The sequence below is a fragment of the Lepidochelys kempii genome, chromosome 10 (genome assembly GCF_965140265.1).
Source record: "Lepidochelys kempii isolate rLepKem1 chromosome 10, rLepKem1.hap2, whole genome shotgun sequence".
NCBI lineage: Eukaryota > Metazoa > Chordata > Testudines > Cheloniidae > Lepidochelys > Lepidochelys kempii.
This window is the reverse complement of record NC_133265.1, coordinates 9,309,010-9,333,021: the sequence shown is the minus strand read 5'-3', so window position 1 is coordinate 9,333,021 and position 24,012 is coordinate 9,309,010. Positions and strand designations below refer to the sequence as shown.

The window sequence follows — 24,012 nt, the reverse complement described above, 5'->3', positions numbered from 1 at the left end:
CTGCTAACTCCCAGCTAGGAAAACAAGCCTTAGCTACAGGGCAGTGTGCAAATACACGGCTGCAAAGCCCATGACTGTAGACAAATAAGCATGATTGAGTGTTGAAAGAAGTGTTTTCAGATCAGTAGAGCAAGGATGTTGCTCAATACAAATTTACAGCACCAGCAGTGAGAGTCAATGCTCTAGGAAAATAGAGCAGTTTTTCCTTACTGGCACAGTCAACCACACCCAGACCCACTACACCAGGCAGAACACCCCAGTTTAAGAAACTGAACCCAATATCAAATAAAGAAAGTTAATAGTTCTCTTTGCAACATGCAAGAGTTAATGTTGCACACAGGGCATAATTAATAACCTACTGAGGACTCCTCTGACATTAACTGCTGGCACTACTGAGGAAAATAGCCCTTACTGTGACGATTATCTTTTTAACAAAGACAGCATTGTGTCATTTTCTGTAGACAGGACCTAAAATTAACCAGCCCCTAGGCTGCCAGTTGTCAATATTTAATATAAATATTCTTGTGTTTAAGGTCTTGTCTACATTACAAAAAGAACAAGAGTACTTGTGGCACCTTAGAGACGAACACATTTCTTAGAGCATAAGCTTTCGTGGGCTACAACCCACTTCATCGGCTGCATAGAATGGAACATATAGTAAGAAGTCATATATATACATTCATATAGAATGGAACATATAGTAAGAAGTCACATATATATACAGAGAAGGTGGAAGTTGCCATACAAACTGTAAGAGGCTAATTAATTAAGATGAGCCATTGTCAGCATTACATTACAAGTTGCTTCATTTCACCTTGCACCGATGCAACTGATTAAAGCAAATTGCAATAATGTAGTGCATCTATTTTAGCTAGAGAGGCACACAGTGTAAGAAGGCCCTGCACAGTATTCTCTGATAGCAATGCAGGACCCGTGGATTTTTGCAATTACCCAACCTTGGCTGCTTTCAGAGCCTGCATGCAGCTAACAGGAAAGTGGCTTGTCAGGTGACAAGCCATGCACAAGCTGTCAAAACTCTCACCAAAAGGTAGGCAGGAGAATTTTGGGACTGCATAGGGAGGACTAATTGCACCATTGTCATTGCGCCATTAGCATTTGCTATCTACACAATCACTGCAAAAAAGCCCCCAGTGACACTGCACTGAGTAATGCATGTCACAGTAATCAGTTTTGCTCAGAGGAAGGCCAAACAACTGCAAGCGCCTGTGTGTGCATGTGTGGTGTTTTACAGGTATGCTAGGGGTTGCAACAATATTGGCAATATGCTTTAGTGCAGAAGAACTTTCAGAGAACTTCTCCTTCCAAACCCCATCCAAATTGGTCCATAACAATTTAGCTAGTCCTGTTCCCTCCTCCGCAACATGACTCGTCATGCTGGGAACTAAAACATTGGTGTCCACATCAGAAAATTACTGCTCAAGGCAAAAAACTAAGAAACCAGGATTTTATTCTCCATAACCAGCTGTTTCACCCAGAGGGAAAACTCTTCCAATTACTTCACAAGAAAAAAAACCACTTAGAGTGGACAAGTTTTTAACATCCTGAGGAGTAATGGCAAGCAGATACATAGACAGATCGTATCTCAAACAAATTTAAAGGAGACAAACCTGCCCTCCCCTACAGTAGAATGACATGTGCACATATACCCAGAAAATGAAGGAGCTTTGAAAAAAAAAAAATGTAATGGATGGCATTCTGAATTTGACTGCCATGTACCATCGAAACAACTTCATGAGTAAAGGCCAGACTCAGTGCAGTGCCAACTCCTTCCATCTTACCACTTTTCTTTTCCTGAAGGGCAGTGATCAAAAAGCCAAAGATGAATCACTCTAAAAAAGGTAAAAACAGACTTTCACCCAGAACAAGACATTCATTAATATCCTAATAAGGGTTTGTTTCAAGAACCTATAAGCATGGACAAGTTCCACCAAGTGGCATGAATAAGAAATTGATATGAGTTTGTAGTGCCAGGCTGGAAACAATTCGATAGGCAACAAAGATCAAAGAACCCTACAGTTTTACACTGAATGAACATGGTCTTTCACTGCATGAATAGTAAAGAAAATGAGCAAAAAAGATGAAAAAAAAAGTTACACTACATCCTCATTTGTAGGACTTTAGTTACAAGGGAAGTATAAACCTACTTATAACCAGACTAATCACCACCACAATTCCAATACGGTCCATTCAAAGGATACTAACAAAAGGATTAAACCTGTCCAAAAAATGGAGAAGAAATACACAGAAATATGGCAGACAAGCTATTCTGTCCCTGTACTTCCACCAACACAGGAGAAGATTGAACTGGGATTTATATTTCACTCCCTTTAGGCTAACAATCTTTGGGAGGATGATACACAGTTTGTACCACGATTTTGTAGCCTCTGTGAGCAGCTTACAGTATATTAAAGGAACACCATAAACAAAAAAATGGAATCACATTGAAGCTCCCCTACCCTTCTTACTTAACCAAGATGAGATTAAAGAGTTATTTCTCTCTATTTCTGCTTCTTTACTCTGCCTATTTGACAGAAATGTATAGTCAGCATCCACTACTCTGTGTGTGGGTCTTTCACACTGCAATAAGGGAGAAAAATTCATAGAACAGTGTGATTGTAAAACCACAAAGACTGGTAGGGCACTTTAACAGGTGTAGTACCTAAAACTACTTTTAATTTTTTATACCTACTAGACTTCAAGTTGGCAGTATCCCTCTACTTACTTCTAGACTCATAGGTGTACTTTCCAGTCATGGCCCATGCCTAAGGACATCATGATTTGCAAAGCCTCCTGCTGTCCCAATTGCAGCGAAAAGCTGAAGAAGCTACTCTAGTGTACTGAATATGTTGAGATCATTGATGTACTGGAACTTCCGAGGACTATCAAAAACCCTTATGAAAAATAGCAGGAATGTGCAGTGGTGACTTAAGTTGAATTAAAAAAAAAAAAAAAGGAAATTCCAAGAACAACAACCCAAAGAAATTCTGCGTGCAAGGGACAGAACGCAAAGTGCCCTCCCCAAGTACTTCTCAGCCTCTCCTTGTTTGTGTTGGGATGGATATGTTCAGATGGCACAAGAATTTAGAGGGGAACTCTGCTTAGTTATTTTTTATAATAGTTGTCTTTAAAAGTGTCATTTAATGTTCTGTATTTATGTATTACACTTGCGCCAAGGTCAAAGGACAGCAGACGCACTGGGGGGGTGGGGGGAAATACGATGAGAACACTGGCTCCAGTTGAGTAAACACTGTCCTGTCCTCTAGAAGAGTGGTCTCCAAAGTGGGGTGTGCAAGACGACCCCTGGGAGTGCGTGGCAGGAGAAGCGCTGGCAGCACGCTGGTGGCAGTCCTTCCATCATTTTTTCCCTGGGGGTGCGCGATCAAAAAAGTTTGGAGACCACTGCTCTAGAACAGTGCCTCTCAACCTTTCCAGACTACTGTACCCCTTTCAGGAGTCTGGTTTGTCTTGTGTAACCCCAAGTTTCACCTCACTTAAAAATTACTTGCTTACAAAATCAGACATAAAAATACAAAAAAGAAGTGTCTCAGCACACTATTACTGAAAAATTGCTCACTTTCTCATTTTTACCATAAAATTATAAAATAAATCAATTGGAATATAAATATTGTACTTACTTTTCAGTGTAGTGTTTATAGAGCCGTATAAACAAGCCATTGTATGAAATTTTAGTTTGTACTGACTTCGCTAGTGCTTTTTATGTAGTCTGTTGTAAAACTAGGAAAATATCTAGCTAAGTTGATGTACCCCATGGAAGACCTCTACGTACCCCTGGTTGAGAACCATGGCTCTAGAAGTTATGAATGTGTGGACAAAGACTTTCGCTGGCGAGGCCACTTTGTTTCCAGCTGCAGCATAGCTTACTGCATTTAAAATAATAATAATAGATAGTGCTATCATAGTTTATACCCTTTTTACCACTAAAACAATGCCTCTTTTATGACCACCATCATTTAACCATATTTCTCCAGGGTGTTCTCTCCATTCACTTTTGTTACTAGTAACATCTATGACCACTATAGTTTAAAGATTAGCAAAAAAGTAAACTGAATGTTCCTCAGAGAGCACTATGAATAGCCAATTTTCCTGGAGGGACAGTTTTTGCTATTTGTGTGGGGTTTTCCACATATCAACTGGGGTGGGGTGGGGGGATAAAGAAGAGCGACATTTTAAAAAGTTGGAAAGTAATTATCAAGTCACAAATATTGGCAAGAGGACTCAGAGGCAGGTGTATCTAATACTACTTTTAACTCATTTTGAAACCATCTACATTTCAAAGTTGACTGTGCCTTTAAAGTTACTTCCTCTGTTACCACTTGTCAAATTCAAGTACTAGAAGGTTCATAAGAAGGGCCAAACTGGGTCAGACCAATGGTCCAGCTAGCCCATATCCTGTCATCTGACAGTGGCCAGTGCTAGCTGCTTCAGAAGGAACGAACAGAAGAGGGCAATTATAAAGGGATCAATCCCATCATCCGGTCCTAGCTTCTAGCTATTAGGGACACCTGGAGCATGGGGTTGCGTCCCTGATGGACCTATCCTCAAACAAAGGCTTTCCAAACAAGGTGAGTCAAATCAGACTAATGCCCTTGTGGTGAGGTTTTGTATTGTCTAGTTACTCTGGACAGCTGAAGAGGAGAGTCCTATGTTGGAAAAGCAGTATGCTCAGCTCCAAGGATGAGGGAACCTTGGTCACTCAGCCTATAATGCCAAAGTGAGCCCTGAAAGATGACTGGCTAGAGGAATGGTGTCATAAATATAAAGGGAAGAGTAAACCCCTTTGAAATCCCTCCTGACCAGGGGAAAGCTCCTCTCACCTGTAAAGGGTTAAGAAGCTAAAGGTAACCTCGCTGGCACCTGACCAAAATGACCAATGAGGAGACAAGATACTTTCAAAAGCTGGGAGGAGGGAGAGAAACAAAGGGTCTGTGTGTCTGTCTATATGCTGGTTTCTGCCAGGGATAGACCAGGAATGGAAGTGAGCTGTAGCTCACGAAAGCTCATGCTCAAATAAATTGGTTAGTCTCTAAGGTGCCACAAGTACTCCTTTTCTTTTTGCGAATACAGACTAACACGGCTGTTACTCTGAAACTTAGAACTTTTAGTAAGTAATCTAGCTAGGTATGTGTTAGATTATGATTTCTTTAAATGGCTGAGAAAAGAATTGTGCTGAATAGAATAACTATTTCTGTCTGTGTATCTTTTTTGTAACTTAAGTTTTTGCCTAGAGGGGTTCTCTATGTTTTTGAATCTAATTACCCTGTAAGATATCTACCATCCTGATTTTACAGGGGGGATTTCTTTATTTCTATTTACTTCTATTTTTATTAAAAGTCTTCTTGTAAGAAAACTGAATGCTTTTTCATTGTTCTCAGATCCAAGGGTTTGGGTCTGTGGTCACCTATGCAAATTGGTGAGGCTTTTTATCCAACATTTCCCAGGGAAGGAGGGGTGCAAGTGTTGGGAGGATTGTTCATTGTTCTTAAGATCCAAGGGTCTGGGTCTGTAGTCACCTAGGCAAACTGGTAAGGCTTTTTACCAAACCTTGTCCAGGAAGTGGGGTGCAAGGTTTTGGGAAGCACTTTGGGGGGAAAGACGCGTCCAAACAGCTCTTCCCCAGTAACCAGTATTAGTTTGGTGGTGGTAGCGGCCAATCCAAGGACAACGGGTGGAATATTTTGTACCTTGGGGAAATTTTGACCTAAGCTGGTAAAGATAAGCTTAGGAGGTTTTTCATGCAGGTCCCCACATCTGTACCCTAGAGTTCAGAGTGGGGGAGGAACCTTGACATGGTTACTGCAATTTGAGGCCTTGTTTTTGTTTGAGAGTGTTGGGGACACTGGGGCATGGCCACTAGGTAACTCGAGGGGGTGGAAGACCACGAGTGTCGATGAAGCCCCCTCGCACTAGGCCCAGGTGTCCTTGGCCCCCCCGCCTGGAGGCACACACAGCACTTATGCTGAGAATCTGCAACAATATGTTGCAGAGTCAGACTGCCTGAAACTAAGCAAAGCCAAACAGGGGAGATATGGAAGAACAATGCTGAATAAAGCAGCTTTATGTATAGTTTAACAAATGATACAGAGAACCAGAGAACTAGCTGGGAACTGGATTGGCTAGCTATATGGATACTTGGGGCAGCTTGCTATTGGATAAGTATGCTGGGAAAAAGGATGTATAAAAGCCTGTGTAACTTCCTGCTTTGTGTAGAGGATTTGAGATTCAAATCTCCCTGTACCTTTTTGAAGCTTCAAATAAACTTTTCTGCTTCTCCACCCCGTTGTGATTATTGGGTGTAGCACACCGGGTAACAAACCAACTTCAGCTGTTGTTTAGCCTCTTGGCACTGGGTGCCGGCAACAGCTTTTGGCGTCCCTGGGTGGGCGACGAGGCTGCAATTTAGCCTTGCCCGGACCCCTCCTGGAGGTCGAGGATTGCGGTGAGAACCGACGCCCAGCACGCACTGGTGAGTTCATCGGTGGCCTCGGAGGAGACGCGATTTGATCGACCCCGGAGGGCACAACTGTGCAACGCATTCATATAGTGGAGAAGCAGTTGTGGACGGCGGTGAAGAACCGGTCCCTTAGACATGGGGGAGGAGCAGCTGCAGGCCACGATGAAGAACCGGTCCCTTGGATAAGGTAGGAACCTTTTAAAATCCGGATTGTATGCTCTGTTGGAACCTGGGGACGCCCAGAGTTACCGTGTAGGTATGGGACAGGGACAGAGCTCAGGGGTTAGGGCATGGTGTACGCCCCTAGAGTGCATTCTAGCAAACTGGAAGGTATTTGGTGCGGATCCAATGACTAAGAGCCAATTAAAACGATTCTGTACAGGTGACTGGCCTCAATATCAACTAGAGGACCAGGAGTGGTGGCCACCAGGAGGGTCAATTAATTACAACACGATCCTCCAATTAGTTTTGTTTTGTCAGTGAATGGGTAAATGGAATGAATATTTGTACGCACAACCGTTTATGGCTTTAAAAAATAAAACAGAGCTGTAATTCTGCAAAGTTGTAATTTGACTCCGACTGGTTCGGTAGTAGCTAATGTTAGTCCCCAGACCCCCACCCCCACTGTAATGGCAGAGCTGGTGTCCCCTTCGGCCCCCACACCCCCACCGTATAAGGGTAGGATGCCTCGGGTTACAGAGATTGCCCCCTCGGTGGGACTCTATCCTTTGCTTACCGAGACTGTTGTGGATTGCCCAGGGGCAGACGGACGTCAGGCTACCACTATGCAAGTTTACACCCATGTGCCATTCAATCCAATAGACTTAGCAGCTTTTAAAACACAGGCTGGGGAATTCTCAACGAACGCAAGCAGGTTTATTTCAGTCTTTGAGGGGTGCCTCAGTAGTCACAAGCCGACGACTGTAATATCCTCCTGAGAACCCAGTTGTCTGAGGTGGAGAGGAATCAGGTTACAGCTAAGGCAAGGGGAGCGTCAGCGTTCAAGCGAAAAAAAAAAAAAAAGGAATCTGTCAAGTTCCTCTCCAAATAATTGTAAGCGGCTCAGGGCATTTCTGGGTATGGCAGGCTTTTGCAGGATATGGATCCCAGAGTTTGGACTGTGGGCTAAACCCCTGTACGACTGTGTAAAAGGAGCGGATCATGACCCCTTCTATTGGACCCCAGAGGCTGATAGGGCATTTAAAATCCTGAAAAGAAAATTGATGGAAGCCCCAGCTCTGGACCTGCCGGATCTCTCTAAGCCGTTTCAGTTGTATGTACATGAACGAAGGGGGGTGGCCCTCGGAGTGCTCACACAGCTGTTATGAGCATGGAGACAACCCGTGGCTTATTTTTCTAAGCAATTGGATCAGGTTGCAAAGGGTTGGCCGGCATGTTTACGGGCGGTTGCAGCTACTGCCCTAGTGCTTGAGGAAGCGGAGAAGCTAACATTGGGAGGGGTTATGCAAATCTATACTCCCCATACGGTCGGAGCCTTACTGGATGCAAAGGGAGGGCTTTGGCTCACCCAGGCTCCGATTGCTCGGTACCAGGCTAAGCTGTTAGAGAACTCTGAAGTCACCCTACAGCCTTGCCCCTCCCTTAACCCAGCCACTCTCTTGTCAGAAACAGAGGAACAGAAACATGACTGTTCAGAGATCATAGATGTCCAGTACTCCAGCCGTCCGGATTTAAAGGATGTACCCCTCCCAAATACAGATTATGAGTGGTACACTGATGGTAGCAGTACCGTAACAGATGGGCAAAGGAGGGCGGGTTATGCTGTTGTGACGCTCCATGACACTGTGGAAGCTGAAGGTTTGCTGCTGGGACCTCTGCCCAGCTTGCCGAACTAATAGCCCTGACCCGTGTGCTTGAACTGTCAAAAGGAAAGCGGGTCAACATTTTTACTGATTCAAAGTATGCTTTTGGTGTGCTGCATGCTCATGCTGGCCTATGGAAGCAAAGGGGAATGCTGACAGCCCAAGGCTCCCCAGTCAAGTATGGGCCCCAAATCCTCCGGCTCCTAGAAGCTGTACAACTCCCCTCGGAAGTGGCGGTGGTACATTGTAAAGCCCATCAAAGGGAGGATCAAGATGTGGCCAGAGGTAATGCCCGAGCAGATAGAGAGGCTAAGCATGCTGCCACCCTGCCATCCCCTCAGACTGAGAACGCCCATATGCATGCCCTTATCCCATCAGTAGGGGAGCTTCCAACCCCTCAGGACTCTGGGGAGGAGAGACAGCTAACTGACAAACTCAGTCTCAGGGAAAAGAAGGGATGGCTCCATTCCCCTGAAGGGAAGGTCCTCTTACCAAAGGGCCTAATCCAGCCAATGCTGCAGAAACTACATCAAACCACTCATGCTGGCAGGGAAGCACTTATCCAACTAATGGGAAAATATTTTATCACTTCCGGACTCCGACCCCTGGCTGCCCAGGTACAAGCGGACTGCTTAGTCTGCCAAAAGAATAACCCCCGACCGGGACATCCTGTGCCATCAGCTGCCCTAGAACCCACTCCGGGCCCTGGACAAGCGTGGCAAATAGACTTTACTGAGTTTCCCCGGACCCAAGAGTTCAAATATCTCCTTGTCATAGTGGATCGGTTCAGCGGATGGCCAGAAGCCTTCCCATGCCGTAACTGCACTGCCAGAACAGTGGCCCTCAAGTTTGTTAAGGAGATCATTCCTCGCTTTGGACTCCCCCTGTGGATGGAATTTGACAACGGGACACACTTCACATCAAAAATCATCCAAAGCATCTCACATGCCTTACAGATCCCCTGGAAACTCCATACGCCCTGGAGACCGCAAGCCAGTGGGGTAGTGGAGCGTACCAATCAGACCCTTAAACGGCATCTCTCGAAAGTGTGCCAAGAACCCTCACTGCGATGGCCTGATGCTTTGCCCCTCGTCCTACTCCGTATCCGCGTTCTCTTAAAGGGTAGATTAGGGCTCAGTCCCTTTGAAATTATGTTTGGAAGAGCATGGCCTATGAATGGCACCCCGGTTCTGTCAGGGGAATGGGAGTTGGGTAATGTTTTTTTGTCACAGTATATGTGTTCCCTGTCTGCTGTTCTCTTGTCTCTTCACAGGTATACCAAGGATTCCCAGCCTCTCCCCTTGGACTCTCCCGTCCACTCCTTACAGCCCAGTGACTCTGTGCTTCTTCACACCTGGAAAGATGAGCCTCTCCAGGAAAAGTGGAAAGGACCCTATACCGTCCTGCTGATCTCCCATACAGCGGCAAAGATCAAGGGACACAAGAACTGAATCCATCACTCTCGTCTGAAGGCAGTACCCGTCCCCTCGTCAGCAGAACAGTGGACCGTCCAACCTGCTGACTCCTCATCTAGTGACGATCTCGGGCTAAAGCTACTGTTTAAAAGACACAAATAGTGGGCACCTTAATGCTAAAATGGGCCCACCCAGGTACTGGAGACCCTGGGTTGGAAAGACTCTGGTGATAATTAATTGGGTAACACTGTTACTCTCTGTATTGGTATTTCCAAATTGTGCATATTGGGAGCATAACTCCTTTGTTTCGCTTGCGCACCATGTTGCTAATTTAACAAACCAGACTGATTGCTGGGTATGTGCTCCAATTCCACTGTCCCCACAAAACGGGAATGCCTCTTGACATGCTGCCCTTGACCCTAGCAGAATTAGCCACCACCAAAGAGCAGGAAAGAACAGACTCGCCATTCTGGAATAAGACCTCTTTACAGCAAGCCACCTATCAGGACCAGGAGTATTCAGTTGCAGTACTCACTGAGGGAGTGTTATGTTTTACCTGAAACCAATCTGATCACTATGGGCGTCCTGTGGGAAAAAGCTCCTGTGTTATTACACAGTGGGCTGATGGGTACTGGATAAAGACCAAAAGGGGAGGCCAACAGTGTGGGTGTAATCGTTCCTCCCCTTTTAGGGAAACTCTTACAAATACTCTTACCACAAAAGAAAGGTTTGGAAATATAACTTGCCGTTCAGTTAATATCTCCAATGTAGCAAGCCAATGGTGGGTTTGTAGTGGTCCCTATGGCGAGTGTAATTTGAACGGCACAATTAGAAACGCCCCCACTTGTACCCAATCAAAAAAATAAGATGCCCCCTTAGGGGCATATAAATTGTTTAAAAAAGCAGCCAAAGCAGCCTTAAATATCCCAGGAATCCCCTTAAGAAACAGTCGTTACTGGGCCCTACAGGGTCACTATTTTGTATGTGGCCGAAAGGCTTACAAGGTGCTGCCAGCCAACTGGACAGGTAGCTGTTATATAGCTCATGGAGTTCCTCATCTTTCCATAACTGCCACACTGCCCAAAGGAAAGATTAGAAATGCCCGAGACACCTCTGTTGAGTCACGAGAAAAGACCCTGCAGCAACTGACTATGGCATTGGAATATGAAGAATCCCCTCACAACCAAGAAGCTTGTAGGGTGCTCTGTACTGGGAATAGCGCCACTGTTTACCGGGCCAGCCATGGCATGCATAGGCTGCTATACTATAAGGCTGCAGATGGTATTTGAGAAGGTGGCCTTAGAGTTAGAGGACTCGGTTAGTGATTTAGGGTCAGCAGTAAAAACATTAAATAAAGAGGTGCAGCAGCTCAGGACGTTTTCCCTCCAAAACAGGCTGGCTTTGGACTATCTCTTGGCATCCCAAGGAGGGGTTTGTGCCTCGTCGGGCCCCGATGTTGTGTATATGTAAATGATAGCAGTTATGAGATCTATGAAAAGGTGGTACAGGCTGAGGCCCATGCCCGAGCCGGAGCACAGGTTGCCTATACTGCCCCAGAGAACGATTGGTTGCAAACCTTGTTTTCAGGCTGGGGTTTGTCGTCTTGGCTTGGTGGTTTATTTAGCCTGCTATTGAAAATTCTCTTTCCTGTATTGCTTGTATTACTGGTATTATGCTGTGCAGTATCATGTGTTAGGGCCCTTTCGCAAAAGTCATTCTCTTCAGGGCTATCACAAAGTGCTTATGCAAAGTCCTATTGTAAAGAAATAAGTAGCCCAAGTGAGAAAACTCAGAGCCAAGGTTGTTGAGTGTTCTCAAAGGGGGGAGTTGTTGGGGACACTGGGGCATGGCCACTAGGTAACTCGAGGGGATGGAAGACCACGAGTGTCGAAGCCCCCTCGCACTAGGCCCAGGTGTCCTTGGCCCCCCCGCCCGCCTGGAGGCACTCGCAGCAGCTCTGCGTACTAGGCCCAAGCGTCCTTGGCCCCACCGCCTGGAGGCGCACACAGCACTTATGCTGAGAATCTGCAACAATATGTTGCAGAGTCAGACTGCCTGAAACTAAGCAAGGCCAAACAGGGGAGATATGGAAGAACAATGCTGAATAAAGCAGCTTTATGTATAGTTTAACAAATGATACAGAGAACCAGGGAACTAGCTGGGAACTGGATTGGCTAGCTATATGGATACTTGGGGCAGCTTGCTATTGGATAAGTATGCTGGGAAAAAGGATGTATAAAAGCCTGTGTAACTTCCTGCTTTGTGTAGAGGATTTGAGATTCAAATCTCCCTGTACCTTTTTGAAGCTTCAAATAAACTTTTCTGCTTCTCCACCCCGTTGTGATTATTGGGTGTAGCACACCGGGTAACGAACCAACTTCAGCTGTTGTTTAGCCTCTTGGCACTGGGTGCCGGCAACAAGAGTGAAGTGAAGAACCCCGAAGTTTTGCAAGTGAAGGGATAACTCAGCACTAAGATACTGTTCAGAACATTAATCTGAACAGCAGTTCTCAAGCCGTGGCCCAAGCAGCACACAGCTGCAACACATGTGAGATCCTCAGGGCCATACAGGTAGCGTATGTGTATGTATATATAGTGTGGATGCTGCCCACCAAAAAAAAAAAACAACCCCAAACAAAAAAACAAACCACCACAGAGAACTGCATATGCGGCTCACAATGGTAAAGAGACTGAGAATCACTGCCCTGTACACTCCAAAAGAGAATTTTAACTTGCAACTTCCTTGCCTGAGATAGAGCAACAGAACCTCAACCATTCAAACCCTTTGGACCACAGCAAATATGTTGGGATAATCAAAAGTCATGCTGGCAGTTCACTAGAGGGATGGTTCAGTTATTAGAAATACAACTGTACTGAAATTTTGAAGTAACACACACACGGTGGTACAAATGGCTTCCGAAACAGCTCACAACTCATCTTTCAAACAAACAGTTGTTTTAAGAAGCTATTTTGTCCTGAGGGTGGGGACCAAAGGAATGTCATGTAAAACCATGTGATCTGCTTTTCAACACACTCCATTACAACAGCCATCCGTTTTTCTTCTAGTTTTCACTCTTGTAGATTAGCTGTGACTTCTACTGAAATGAAGATAGGCAGACAGCCTCTCTTCCTGATTCAGAGGAACACAATTAACTTGAAGTTACTTTAAAACCATTCTTTGAAACTTGAGGAGGCTTCGGGTGCTGCACCTGCCTGTCAGTGCCACTGACAACCTATTTGACTTTGCTTTCTTACTTTTAATACATTTCTCTTTTCCTCATTGTGCAAAAGGCACACACAGAGCAGGAGAAACTGACTGGCTGCCTGCAGAAGGGACACAATGAAACTACTAGTATATAAAGTACTAAAATACATAAAGTAAAAATAGTGCAGAGTCTTTCCTCTTATTTGTCTCGACAGTTTCAGGAATCTTCAGTGTTACTTGTAACAAGAATAGATACAAAAATCCAGCCATAAATGTGATTTTTAAACTGCTGTTTAACACCTTGGATGCACATCTTCAAGAGCCCTTAAGGCTGCTTCTCCAGCTTCCAGCCTAGGCTCTTAACGGGGAGCGAGAGAGATAGGACTGCTGGCTGGACTAACCCCAACATGCTGCAGCTGGGAGCAAGAGCATGAAGTGATGCAGGCAGCTGGCAAACTGCTGTCAAGAATCAGGGCTAAAAGAAGCAGCTCATGGAAGCTGCAAGGGAGAGATCAGCTCAAAACCAACAGATGCAGGCCAGAATCTCAGAGCCACCTTAAGTTGACAGCAGCAGACAGCATTGGAGACAAGGGAGGCAGGGAAACTAGTTGTAACACAGTGAGCATAAGGGCTTCTCATGGTACTCCAAATGTAGAGCAGCTGAGCAGAGAATGAACCCAGTGGACTGAAGAATCCAGGAGAGAGAATACTGAGCAGCACTCAGGAAGATCTGATTTAGATGTGGATCCATCCATAATGCACTAACCAGGGAGCGTCACTAAGGACAAACAGAAAAGGGGAGTGCATGTTGTGTTCTGACTGGAGTTACCACAGTTTCACTTTCAAAAGAGCTGGAGTCGGTGAGCATAACCCACTCTTCACTAACAGGGACAGTTTGAAATGAGGTAGAAGGTACGACTGGGTGGAACAGTAACAATATCTTTTATTGCAGCAGCTAGCCTGCTTATCTTGGGGAGAAAGGAGAGTTTCAGGGGTCAATTTGTACAGAGGCCTTTTTTTTAAAAAAAAAAAGAGGGTTCAGTGAAAGCTGTTTTTAGAACAAGCAGATGTTCCCCTGAAGCATTTGAGACCCAAACATTCCAGTATTAAGGACCTCTGAGTGAAAACAACAACTGATTTTTATTGTTTATGTCTTGCATTTCTTACAGCCAACAGAAAAGGAGCGCAGGTACGTAAACAGGATTTTAAATGATTTAATAACTTAAGAAATGCAAACTAACCTCTACTGTGTGATTAACAACATATGATTTAAGTTGGCAGTGTCCCTTTAAAAATCAGTTGCTTGCTACTATGGTTACCCAGAAGCGTGTCAATTACCCATACAGTACTCTTTTCTAAAACATGCAAACCAAAGTTGTAGTTAGTTAATTGTTGCAAGAGTTGTTTGCTACCCTAGTATCTACCACAGTGCATTCATAAACTCTTCTGCTAGCATGGATGCAGAACTACTTCTCCATAATTTGGAGAAGTGCACACAAACAATGTGCTGTACCTAAAAAGTTGGTCAGAGGTAATCTTGTTGGAATAGAAATCTGAATGTATTAGTGTTCATTCAAGGGCTAACGATTCCCAATTATTAGATATTCACAAGAACAGACTGTGAGGCCTCTTTTTGGCAAGTATGTTTTGTTTTATTGTGAAATGGTCCTTCTATTCTCTGCCTTCAACTCATCTCTGCTCAGGAGAAGCCATGATTGCATGTTCTCATAAGCAGAGCATGGCTGGCAGGCAGGATTCCGGCAGCCCCTGGACCAGCTTCAGCCCTGTCACATGAGAATGGCCAGTTTAGGGTTTGACTTTTTTTATCTGATTGTTTTTTAATTAGTATGTGTCAAGACACCTGAAAGCACAAGTATTCATATATGAAAGACATAGGATTTAGCATCTTTACTCAGAACTGAAACAAGGATAACTAGCCAGTGGCCAGTCTCAGAAGCGTTCTGTATTTTACATTACGCTTTTCTGAGGTCTCTCTACTTTATGTACTCTACCACTAATTAAAAAGTCCATACAAACAAAATAAATTCTCTGCTGACCAGCTAAAATGCTTTGAAGGCAGGCACTGCACATCTATGTTTCAGTTCTACAGGTGACATCAGACCACCAGTTAGAATCCATCAGTTTCATCTAGTCAAAAATAAATGCTCTCCAAACATAAGGGTCACTACGGATGAAGCTAAGAAGGTTTGGCTGTAGCCTGTGCAAACTTGGTTTGGAAAAATTATTTCCCTTTTGCCTTTGTTTTTGAACCCCACACCTCTCAGTCTCTCACACATCTGAAATGCCAAATGCAGTATGTTTTCATCTAGAAAAGTCCAAAAATCCTGCAAGGGAATTTATAAAATTGTACTTCATCAAGCAGCCTATTAATTGTATAGACTGTATAGACCAGTGAGCAGAGCCACAAATAAAAAACAAAACCTGTTGAGTGCTCTGTTGATGTGGTATTAAAATTAAGACTATATTCTAATAATTACAAGCCTACTTATACAACAACTGTTCCAAAGGGATACCAGTTACTACACAGGTTAGCCTGATCCACTACAATACAATTCCAATGTTTGCTGTAGATGGGACTTTAACCATGTTCTGTAGCAGAGCTAAAAACCTATGAATCTTGCCAGTTTCCCTCATCTGCTGCTGAAAACCCTACAAGCAGCGGCAGAATAGAAAATCATATGCAGCTGCAAGTTCTCTGTGTAGGGGAAAAAAGGGAAAGGAATATTTATTTTTCTCCCTTTCAGTTGCACTGCTGCAGCTGCCTCCTCTCCCCAAAAATATTACAAGAGTCCTCTGAAACAACAGCGGACTGAGGTTGACAACTCTCTGGTCAGCTTCCCTGTTCTGCTGCATGTAGTTGTGAACATTGGAGTCTGTCAGTTTAACTCAGGTAGCCATCTTAACCCACTTCTCCATTAGGGAAAGTTTTGTACTAGAGCCTGGATAAATGCATGTTTTCAAATCCTGGTTTGGTGTTAGTCTTTATGTACCTTATTAAGCAAAAGTGACCTGCAAGAAGCACTGGAGAGCTGTTATTTTCTCACATCAAAACCAAAAGTGAATCGGCTCTTCTTAGGAATGTTACCTAGTGGGTAAGTTCCATTTCCAGCTCTGCAATGGCTTTTCGATGCCTTTGGGAAGTCACAACCTGCCTCTCACTTGCCTCTGACTGAGAAATGGGAACAATACTGGCCACCTCCCAGTACTGAGAAGTTGTTAGTGTTTATAAAGCACTTTCAGGTCCTCGAATAGCAGGTGCTACTAAAACAGACGAGGTTTACTGGCAGTCACTTTGCTGTAAAGTTTCTTACCACATGTAATTCAAAAAATGAATGGCATCTATAGTAGGTGGATATGTTTCTGAATTATAGTGCAGGGAAACAGCAAGTCAGACTTCTACAGACCTTAGTTAAAAGCTTATCAAAACAAATGTTAATTCACCAAAAACTTGTTTTGACAGTTGCTCAAGCCAACCTACAGAGGTGAAAAGTTGGTGTGAATGAGAAATACAGTGCCTGTCTTCAGAAATCAACTTGAAGTATCATACATCACAATAATCTTCAGAGCCCAAGCAGCTGGCTACATTTTTGGTTCATCAACTTTGTTACATTTTGAGTTATAAATAATGACAATGACAAACCTTAAAAACAGCCTTAACATGACTGACAAGCATCACGGACAATGAAATGTCAGATTTCCATGAAGACAGAGGCCAGAACCCACGCTCGATTTACATTTCCCCTGGCTGAGCAGTGCCATTGGAGAACTCAAAGAGAATAAACACCGAGCTGAACCCTTGCACTACCAGCTTTGCCACTCCCCATTAACCACCTCTCATTCTCACAACCACCTTCAAGTGCCTCTTCGCAGAAGACTGACCCAGTATGCCAGCTGTCTGAAGCTAGTTATCTTGGCAGGAGACAGAAACAGACATAGTAATTTGCCTCAGTGTAATTTGTTACTTATTTCCTAAATTCAATACTTTCTCTATTTAAATGGGCATTTATAACGCCTCTTGCGTGCGGAAACAAGACTTGTTAGAGTGTCAACAGCATAGAAAACTGCCTAGAAGAGGGAACCCTGACAGGTACAAATATTAACTGTCCTTTAAAAATAGTTAACATTCAGCGCAGCAAAAACACTGAATCTTTCATAATTGGAATGGGTTAGAAACTTGGGCTGATCACTACCTAGAGAGGCGCACTGGTTCTGAAAACTGATATTGGACTGGGACCAGTGATCAGTCTGAAAATTCCACACTTAAGATATTGCAAGATGAATCAGCATGGAAGCCAGAATTCTATAAGAGCAATGCAAGAGTTCCAACAACTGAAAACAAGGTAATTTCAGCTCCACATCTGTGACTCAGATCAGCGTAAAGCATTCCATATTCTCTATGCTGCAATACTTCAGGAAACATGGCAAGCTATGGATGATCTGAACATATTAACTGTACATTTCTTTGCTCATCAGTTTCAGACAGCTGCTTAACATTTTACTGTGGTTCTCAGTTGATTTGGTTTTTCAAATTAGTGTTACAGACAGACGCTTGTCATGAGGAGACAGTTTACCCAATGAATTGTGTCTGCACTGAAGCCTATAAGAACCATCATGTCCATACATACCTAAAGCTTGATCACATGGGCTAATAGATAGCTTCCCAAATAAGTTGCATATTCCATGGCTTCTACTGGCCATGTACTTACTGTAAATAGCAAGGGATCTATCACAGTCTGTATAACTCCCATTTACAGTAATTTAAGTTATGTGTAGCAACTTCAGAATACCACCCACCCCCACAATCAAAAGGTCATTAGTTCAGTGAAGGCCCATCTTTGTTAGTTGCCTGGAAAAGAAAATCTAACATGATTTCAGAACACAAGTCCACTTTTCTGACTTATATCATTTAAGCCAAAACTTAAAAGGTTTCCAGATGGAGTCCACATGCAACACGTTTCTGACTGGAGAAACATTAGCACAGTTTTAAGTCCCCTGAAAAGAATGAAGCCTACTGCAAGCACTTGTTGTACTTAAAATACTGCACAGGATCTTTTCAGGGGCAATAAGGCAAGCACTACATTTATTGGTAATACATGTATCCATTAACACTGTATCATATATGTATGACAGATATTACATTCATGCTCTCACATACACACACTCTGTCTTGTTGTTGTTACCAACTAGTTGCTCCCCTTAACTTCACTAGCCAAGTGAGTTAGATGGGGAAGGGGTGGAGCCGGGCTTCTGCCGATTTGAATTGATGCTCCCATATTGGAAAGACGAGACCCGGAGTCCTCTGCAAGACACCTCACATTTACAGCAGCTTCCCTCTCATGCAAATATATACCAGATTCAAAATCTGTATCTGTGTCCACTGGTCCTTTGTGCTGCTTCCTTCTGGGTTTTGTCCCAATGCTGTTCAAAGAGGGTGTTTTCAAAAGAAGGTGCTTGCTTCTAACCCACAAGGCCATCAACATGTCTGCTCTTCTTTAGTGAGCCCACTTGACAAGTTTTATTGTTCTTGAGGTGGGTCGCAGCTGTCTGGAGGTGGTTGCCTTCCATGCCTTGCTCATTCACACCTCGTTCATTCAACAGGGCAATTGATTACGAAGGGGGGAGATCTTATTCTACTCCTAGCAAAAAGATTTTTCTTCTTATTCTATTCTTAGGGGCTATATAACATACCAAGGTTCAATACAAAGTTTCTATATAAGGATTTGATACAAAGTTCCCATACGGGGCAGGTTTAGGTTGGATATTAGGAAAAACTTTTTCACTAGGAGGGTGGTGAAACACTGGAATGCGTTACCTAGGGAGGTGGTAGAATCTCCTTCCTTAGAAGTTTTTAAGGTCAGGCTTGACAAAGCCCTGGCTGGGATGATTTAATTGGGGATTGGTCCTGCTTTGAGCAGGGGGTTGGACTAGATCCCTGAGATCCCTTCCAACCCTGATATTCTATGATTCTATGATATACCAAGGCTCAATACCAAGTTTCAGGAAAGTTATGCAAAAATACTTAATACGGAGATTTATCTGCACACTGAAACCCATTAGTGTATAGGAGTTAGCCTGCACTATTACACTGAAAGCTACTCAAAATGTCAGAGTATTTTTCTAGATGCACATTTCAAACTAATGAATGGGAGTTTCTTCCAGACTCTGAAAACAGCAATAGGGCCTCATTTCCTCACTGCTTTGCTGTTTGTTTTTATTCTTATTAATCAGCTACTGGCCACTTTGCAACACTTCCTGTCACCTTTCAGTTGTTTCTTCAACTCATCCTTCAATATCAGTTATTTTAACCCTAATACGAGTCATCTACTTTTGCCACTTAGAGACTATTAGAATGTACTGTATGTGTCCAGTTACAAGACAGTGCTAAACACGCAACTAATCGGCCATGTCTGTCAGATAACCATACTAACACCCACCCCATTTCCAAACAAGACACAGCATCTGCCTGCTGTGGAATTTATAGCACCAAAAGCATTTCTGAAATGTATGTCTAAGATGAAAAGCAAGCCACAGGCTCTTTGTTCTGTGTTTGTAAAGCACCTAGCACAAAGGAGCCCTAGTCATGGATGACCACCAAGGTGCTACAATAAATAAATAAGGAGTAATACTGCCCTGTTGTAAGCGATATACATCCCACCTTTCCTCACACCCCCCGCCCCCCAAACTTTTAAAGCACCCACTTGCACTCATTTATTTAGCTGTATAACAGTGATCAGCTTGGCCAAAAATCATATACCACTCACAAAAAAGACTTTAAATAATGCTTTGCATCAACCGTGGAGGGCAGCATCACTACACAGTATGGACTGAACCAAGCCATGACAGTTCTTCCACTGAAAATGAGTCTGAATCTTTTGCCAAGTGTTTGTAACCTCCTGTAGAGAAGAACTGCTTGTCAATATCTAGTTTCATTATCAAGGCTAAGATTTTGTCACAGGTATTTTTAGTAAAAGTCACAGACAGGATGCGGACAATAAACAATAAATCACGGAAGCCTGAACCCCGCCATGCGTGGGGCTGACAGCCTGAACCCTGGCATGTGCAGGGCTAAAGCCAGAGCCAAAGAAGTCATGGAGATCTGTTAAAGTCACAGAATCCATGACCAAATCATATCCTTACTCATTATGCAGACACCCAGCAAATAAAACCCATTAAGATGATTATGTAATATGGAAAAGCCCACTGAAGTAAGTAGGATTTTGCAAGGCAACAGTACTACAGATGGAATTTTTACATTGATTAGTATTGCAGGGGTAACATCTTTAAAGTTGGCCCTGCCGTTTTGCTACTGCCACAGAATAAGGATCCTACCCTGCAGCTAGTACCCCTCCCCTCCCAACATGGCACTATACAACTGTTTCAGCAGCTAAAGATTTGAGTCAGTGGAGCAGTGGATATCCATTCTGTTCCCACACAGCTACTGAAGATTCCAGGGGACAAACGGAAGAGTACATTCAGGCACAAGAGCCTTCTCGGCAGAGGCATAAGATATATCTTGTTGATCTCTCTAGCCATCGAGGCCCATCTTCTCCCAGAGAGCTATGATTAGGACCCTACCAAATTCACAGTCCATTTTAGTCATTTTCACAGTCACAGAATTTTTAAAAATAGTAAATTTCATTATTTCAGTTATTTAAATCTGAAATTTCAGCATGTTGTAATTGTAGGGGTTCTGACCCAAAAAGGAGTTGTGGGGGGACTGCGGTATTGCTACCCTTACTTCCGTATTGCTGCAGGCGGCAGCGCTGCCTTCAGAGCTGGGCACCTGGAGAGCGGTGGCTGGGCTGGGAGCCCAGCTCTGAAGGCAGAGCCACCGCCAGCAGCAGCACAGGAGTAAGGATGGCCTGGTATGGTGTTGCCACCCTTACTTCTGCGCTGCTGCCTGCAGAGCTGGGTGCCTGGTCAACAGCCGCCACTCTCCAGCCAGCCAGCTCTGAAGGCAGCACAAAAGTAAGGGTGTAAATACCCCCTTAAAATAACCTTGTGACCCCTCCCCCCACAATTCCCTTTTGGGGCAGGACCCCCAATTTGAGAAACTCTGGTTTCCCCTGTGAAATCTGTATTGTATAGGGTAAAGCACACAAGACCAGATTTCATGGGGGGAGATCAGCTTTCACGGTCCATGATGTGTTTTTCATGGCCGTGAATTTGGCAGGGCCTTAGCTATGACTGTAAGCTTCTACACACTGCAGTGTCTGAGGAAGGGTAGGAAACACAGAACAGAGGACACTTAAAAAAGAACCAAGACTCTAGGATGGGGGAAAGAGTGAAGACAGACATGAAAACAGATGCAAATTGCTTCATTTTGGCATGAAGATCAGCAGCTTTTTTCAGCTATCAAGCTATTGCAGCTATTTAGATCAGAGCTGAAACATTCAGAAACATGACCACCACCTACTTAAAAGAGTGCTGGTGAAAGACACCAATAAATTAAGTCATAGCCCTGTAGTATTTCACTCTTACCTCTAGTAAAGAATGTGAGTGTGGATGGAGCATACTTCTTATTTTATGTAAAGAACACCAAAAGGTATCAGATTGAGGAGTAAGACACAAAACTTTGTTTAAAAAGTTGAAATTTCAACCAGTTTTGACAAAAAGCTGAAGAGAAAAATGGACTGTTTACTTTTTTGTACTGTAGATAGAGCTATTTTAAGATTAAAAAACAAGACTGAAGCACAGGCCACTTTTCAGACATTTACTGGATACAAGTGAAGAGAAGGAGTACTAGTGGCACCTTAGAGACTAACCAATTTATTTGAGCATAAATGAGCTACAGCTCACTTCATTGGATGCAGTCATTAAGGTGGAGGTTTTCAAAAGGCACAAATGACAGGTAAGTGCCCAACTGTCATTAGCATTTTTGCAAAAGCTGCTGCAGAACTCCTAAGAAAGATGGCTCACAGTAGTAAAGCTTGCAAACCTATATTACTACTTTCCAGGAACACCAACAGTGTCCAGCACTAGAGGTATGAACCTGAAAAGCTTACTCTCTAAAAATGGCATTGTTATAATATACCAGATTAAATATACCATATTGTAGATACATGTCTGAAAAATTTTCTCCCTCATTCCTGCCGGAAACCAGTTACGAATCTAGTTCCAATTTTCACTGCATTAGGTTCTAACTAAGGAAGGGTCTGACTTCAAAATACAAAGCGTCAAGTTACCTTGGGAACGTGACTCTCTTTTGAAACCTTGACCTTGCACAGTCATTTGTCTGCTAGAGGTGTAGCTCCAATGGTAGCAACTGCAGAAAAGCTAGCACAGGCCAAACACAATCATTTTCACCATTGTATCGTCTATTATCATGTGGCAGAGCTGCTTGTGTCTCATACAACTTGGCACTTCACTTCCACAGCTGCTCTCTCACTCATGGCACTAGCATCTGAACCCATGCCCCCCTTTAAATGAGAACCTCAAGGAGCCGGTCAGGTTTTGTTTTTCAAAAGAGAGGTTCCTTTAACCCTCAAGCTTCCTACTCAGCCCGAAGCGTTCCACAACAGGAAACGAGGCGAGAAGGGGAGGCGAACTTCGTGTACTTCTGTGAGCTGTTCCCGGCCAGGCCCCGGCGTGCTGCTCTAGTTGTTCAGAAGGTAAACACGCAGCACGGCCTAGCCGAGGCGAGGCTGGGCAAAACGGCCCACGGCCAGAGGGGCTCTTAGCCCGCTTCGTTCCGCCAGCAGGGTCAGGGGCGGCCAACATGCACACGCTCGACAGCTGCTACCAGATCAGAGGCACTGAAGCAAATTCGCCTGGGCTATTGTAGCCGGAGCAGCGTCTCTCGCGGGCTCCTTCCAAGCTGGAAGTCCGGGCTTTGAGGCGAACGAGCAGGTCCTGTCCCTGCTGAGGGGCATCACGTCAATTACAGACGCGCTACACAACTAGGGAGCCCCTCCCAAAGCCGGGCTCGAGAGGCAGTAACCCCCCTCCCGTCCCCCCCAGCCGGGCTCGAGAGGCAGTAACCCCCCCCGCCAGCCGGGCTCGAGAGGCAGTAACCCCCCCGCCCCCCCCAGCCGGGCTCGAGAGGCAGTAACCCCCCCGCCCCCCCCCAGCCGGGCTCGAGAGGCAGTAACCCCCCCCCAGCCGGGCTCGAGAGGCAGCTCAGGGCCCGAAGGAAACACCAGCGCAGTAACTTTGCCCTGCCGCACCCCAGGGACAGCGGCCCCGCCTCCTTCCCCCTGCCCGGAGGGGACCCCGGCCGCGCCTGGGGGCGGGGGGTCTGTGACTTGCCCAAGGTCACAGGGCGAGCCAGGGGCAGTGCCCGGCACGGAACCCCCGGCCCCCGCCTCGCTCCCTTCCTTGCTCTGGGCCCAGCCCTGGCGCCTTCCCCGCGGCTTGCGGGGGGGGGGGGGGGGAGCTGGGGGAGGAGGTGACGGGAGGGGGCCGCCGGACGCCCGGAGGGGGAGGGGGGAGGGGAGCCGCGGCCAAGCCGCCGGGGCCAGGCCCTGCCCAGCGGCGTGGGGTACTCACCCGGCTTGGCCGCTCCGCCTCCCCCTGGGCCGCTCCGTCCGACCCTCACCTCCCGCGACCCCCGCTTCATTGAGCCGCCGCGGCCAGCCAGGCTCCCTGCCTCCTTCCGGCCCGCGCCGCGCCTGCGCCGCCTGGCCGCCACGTGACCGCGCCCCCTCCGACCAGAGAGAGGCGAGGACGCGGGGAAGGGAAGGGCGGTCGGAAGGGGCCCGTCTCCGGGAGCGCACCATAGAGAGGGCCCAGGCTGGTCCTCCTGCGGCCCCCTACCTGCGCGGGAGGGAGCGGGACCCTAGGGCCCGGGATGGCTGGGGGGGAGCGAGGGAATCAGAGCCTGGGGGCGGGGCCATGGTGGGGAGGGGGGCAGAGCACTAGCTGGGGTGGGGGGCAGATGGACCCACCCCAGTACAGCCCTGGGGGCCCAGCATGAAGGGGACTGGGGGTGGAGAACAGAGCCCGTCCGGGCTGGGCTTTGCCCCCTCCCTGGCCGCGCAGAGCCCCAGCCGATGGGGTGGGATGGCAGAGGCCCAGCTGACGGGCCATCATGTGGTGGGGTGGGAGCATGAGGCT

General features: G+C 45.5%; 1 protein-coding gene across 2 annotated transcripts in view; it reads right to left on the bottom strand.

Annotated features, from left to right (window-relative positions):
* The window catches only part of RNF216 (ring finger protein 216), a 120,740-nt gene extending 97,145 nt beyond the window's left edge, over positions 1–23,595 (bottom strand). The window contains exon 1 of one of the 2 annotated variants that reach the window (XM_073361904.1): positions 23,446–23,595. The gene's annotated coding sequence lies outside the window, so the exon portion shown is untranslated. The remainder of the gene's footprint in view (positions 1–23,445) is intronic. The other variant, XM_073361905.1, reaches the window with a different exon arrangement.
* Between the last annotated feature and the right edge of the window lie 417 nt (positions 23,596–24,012).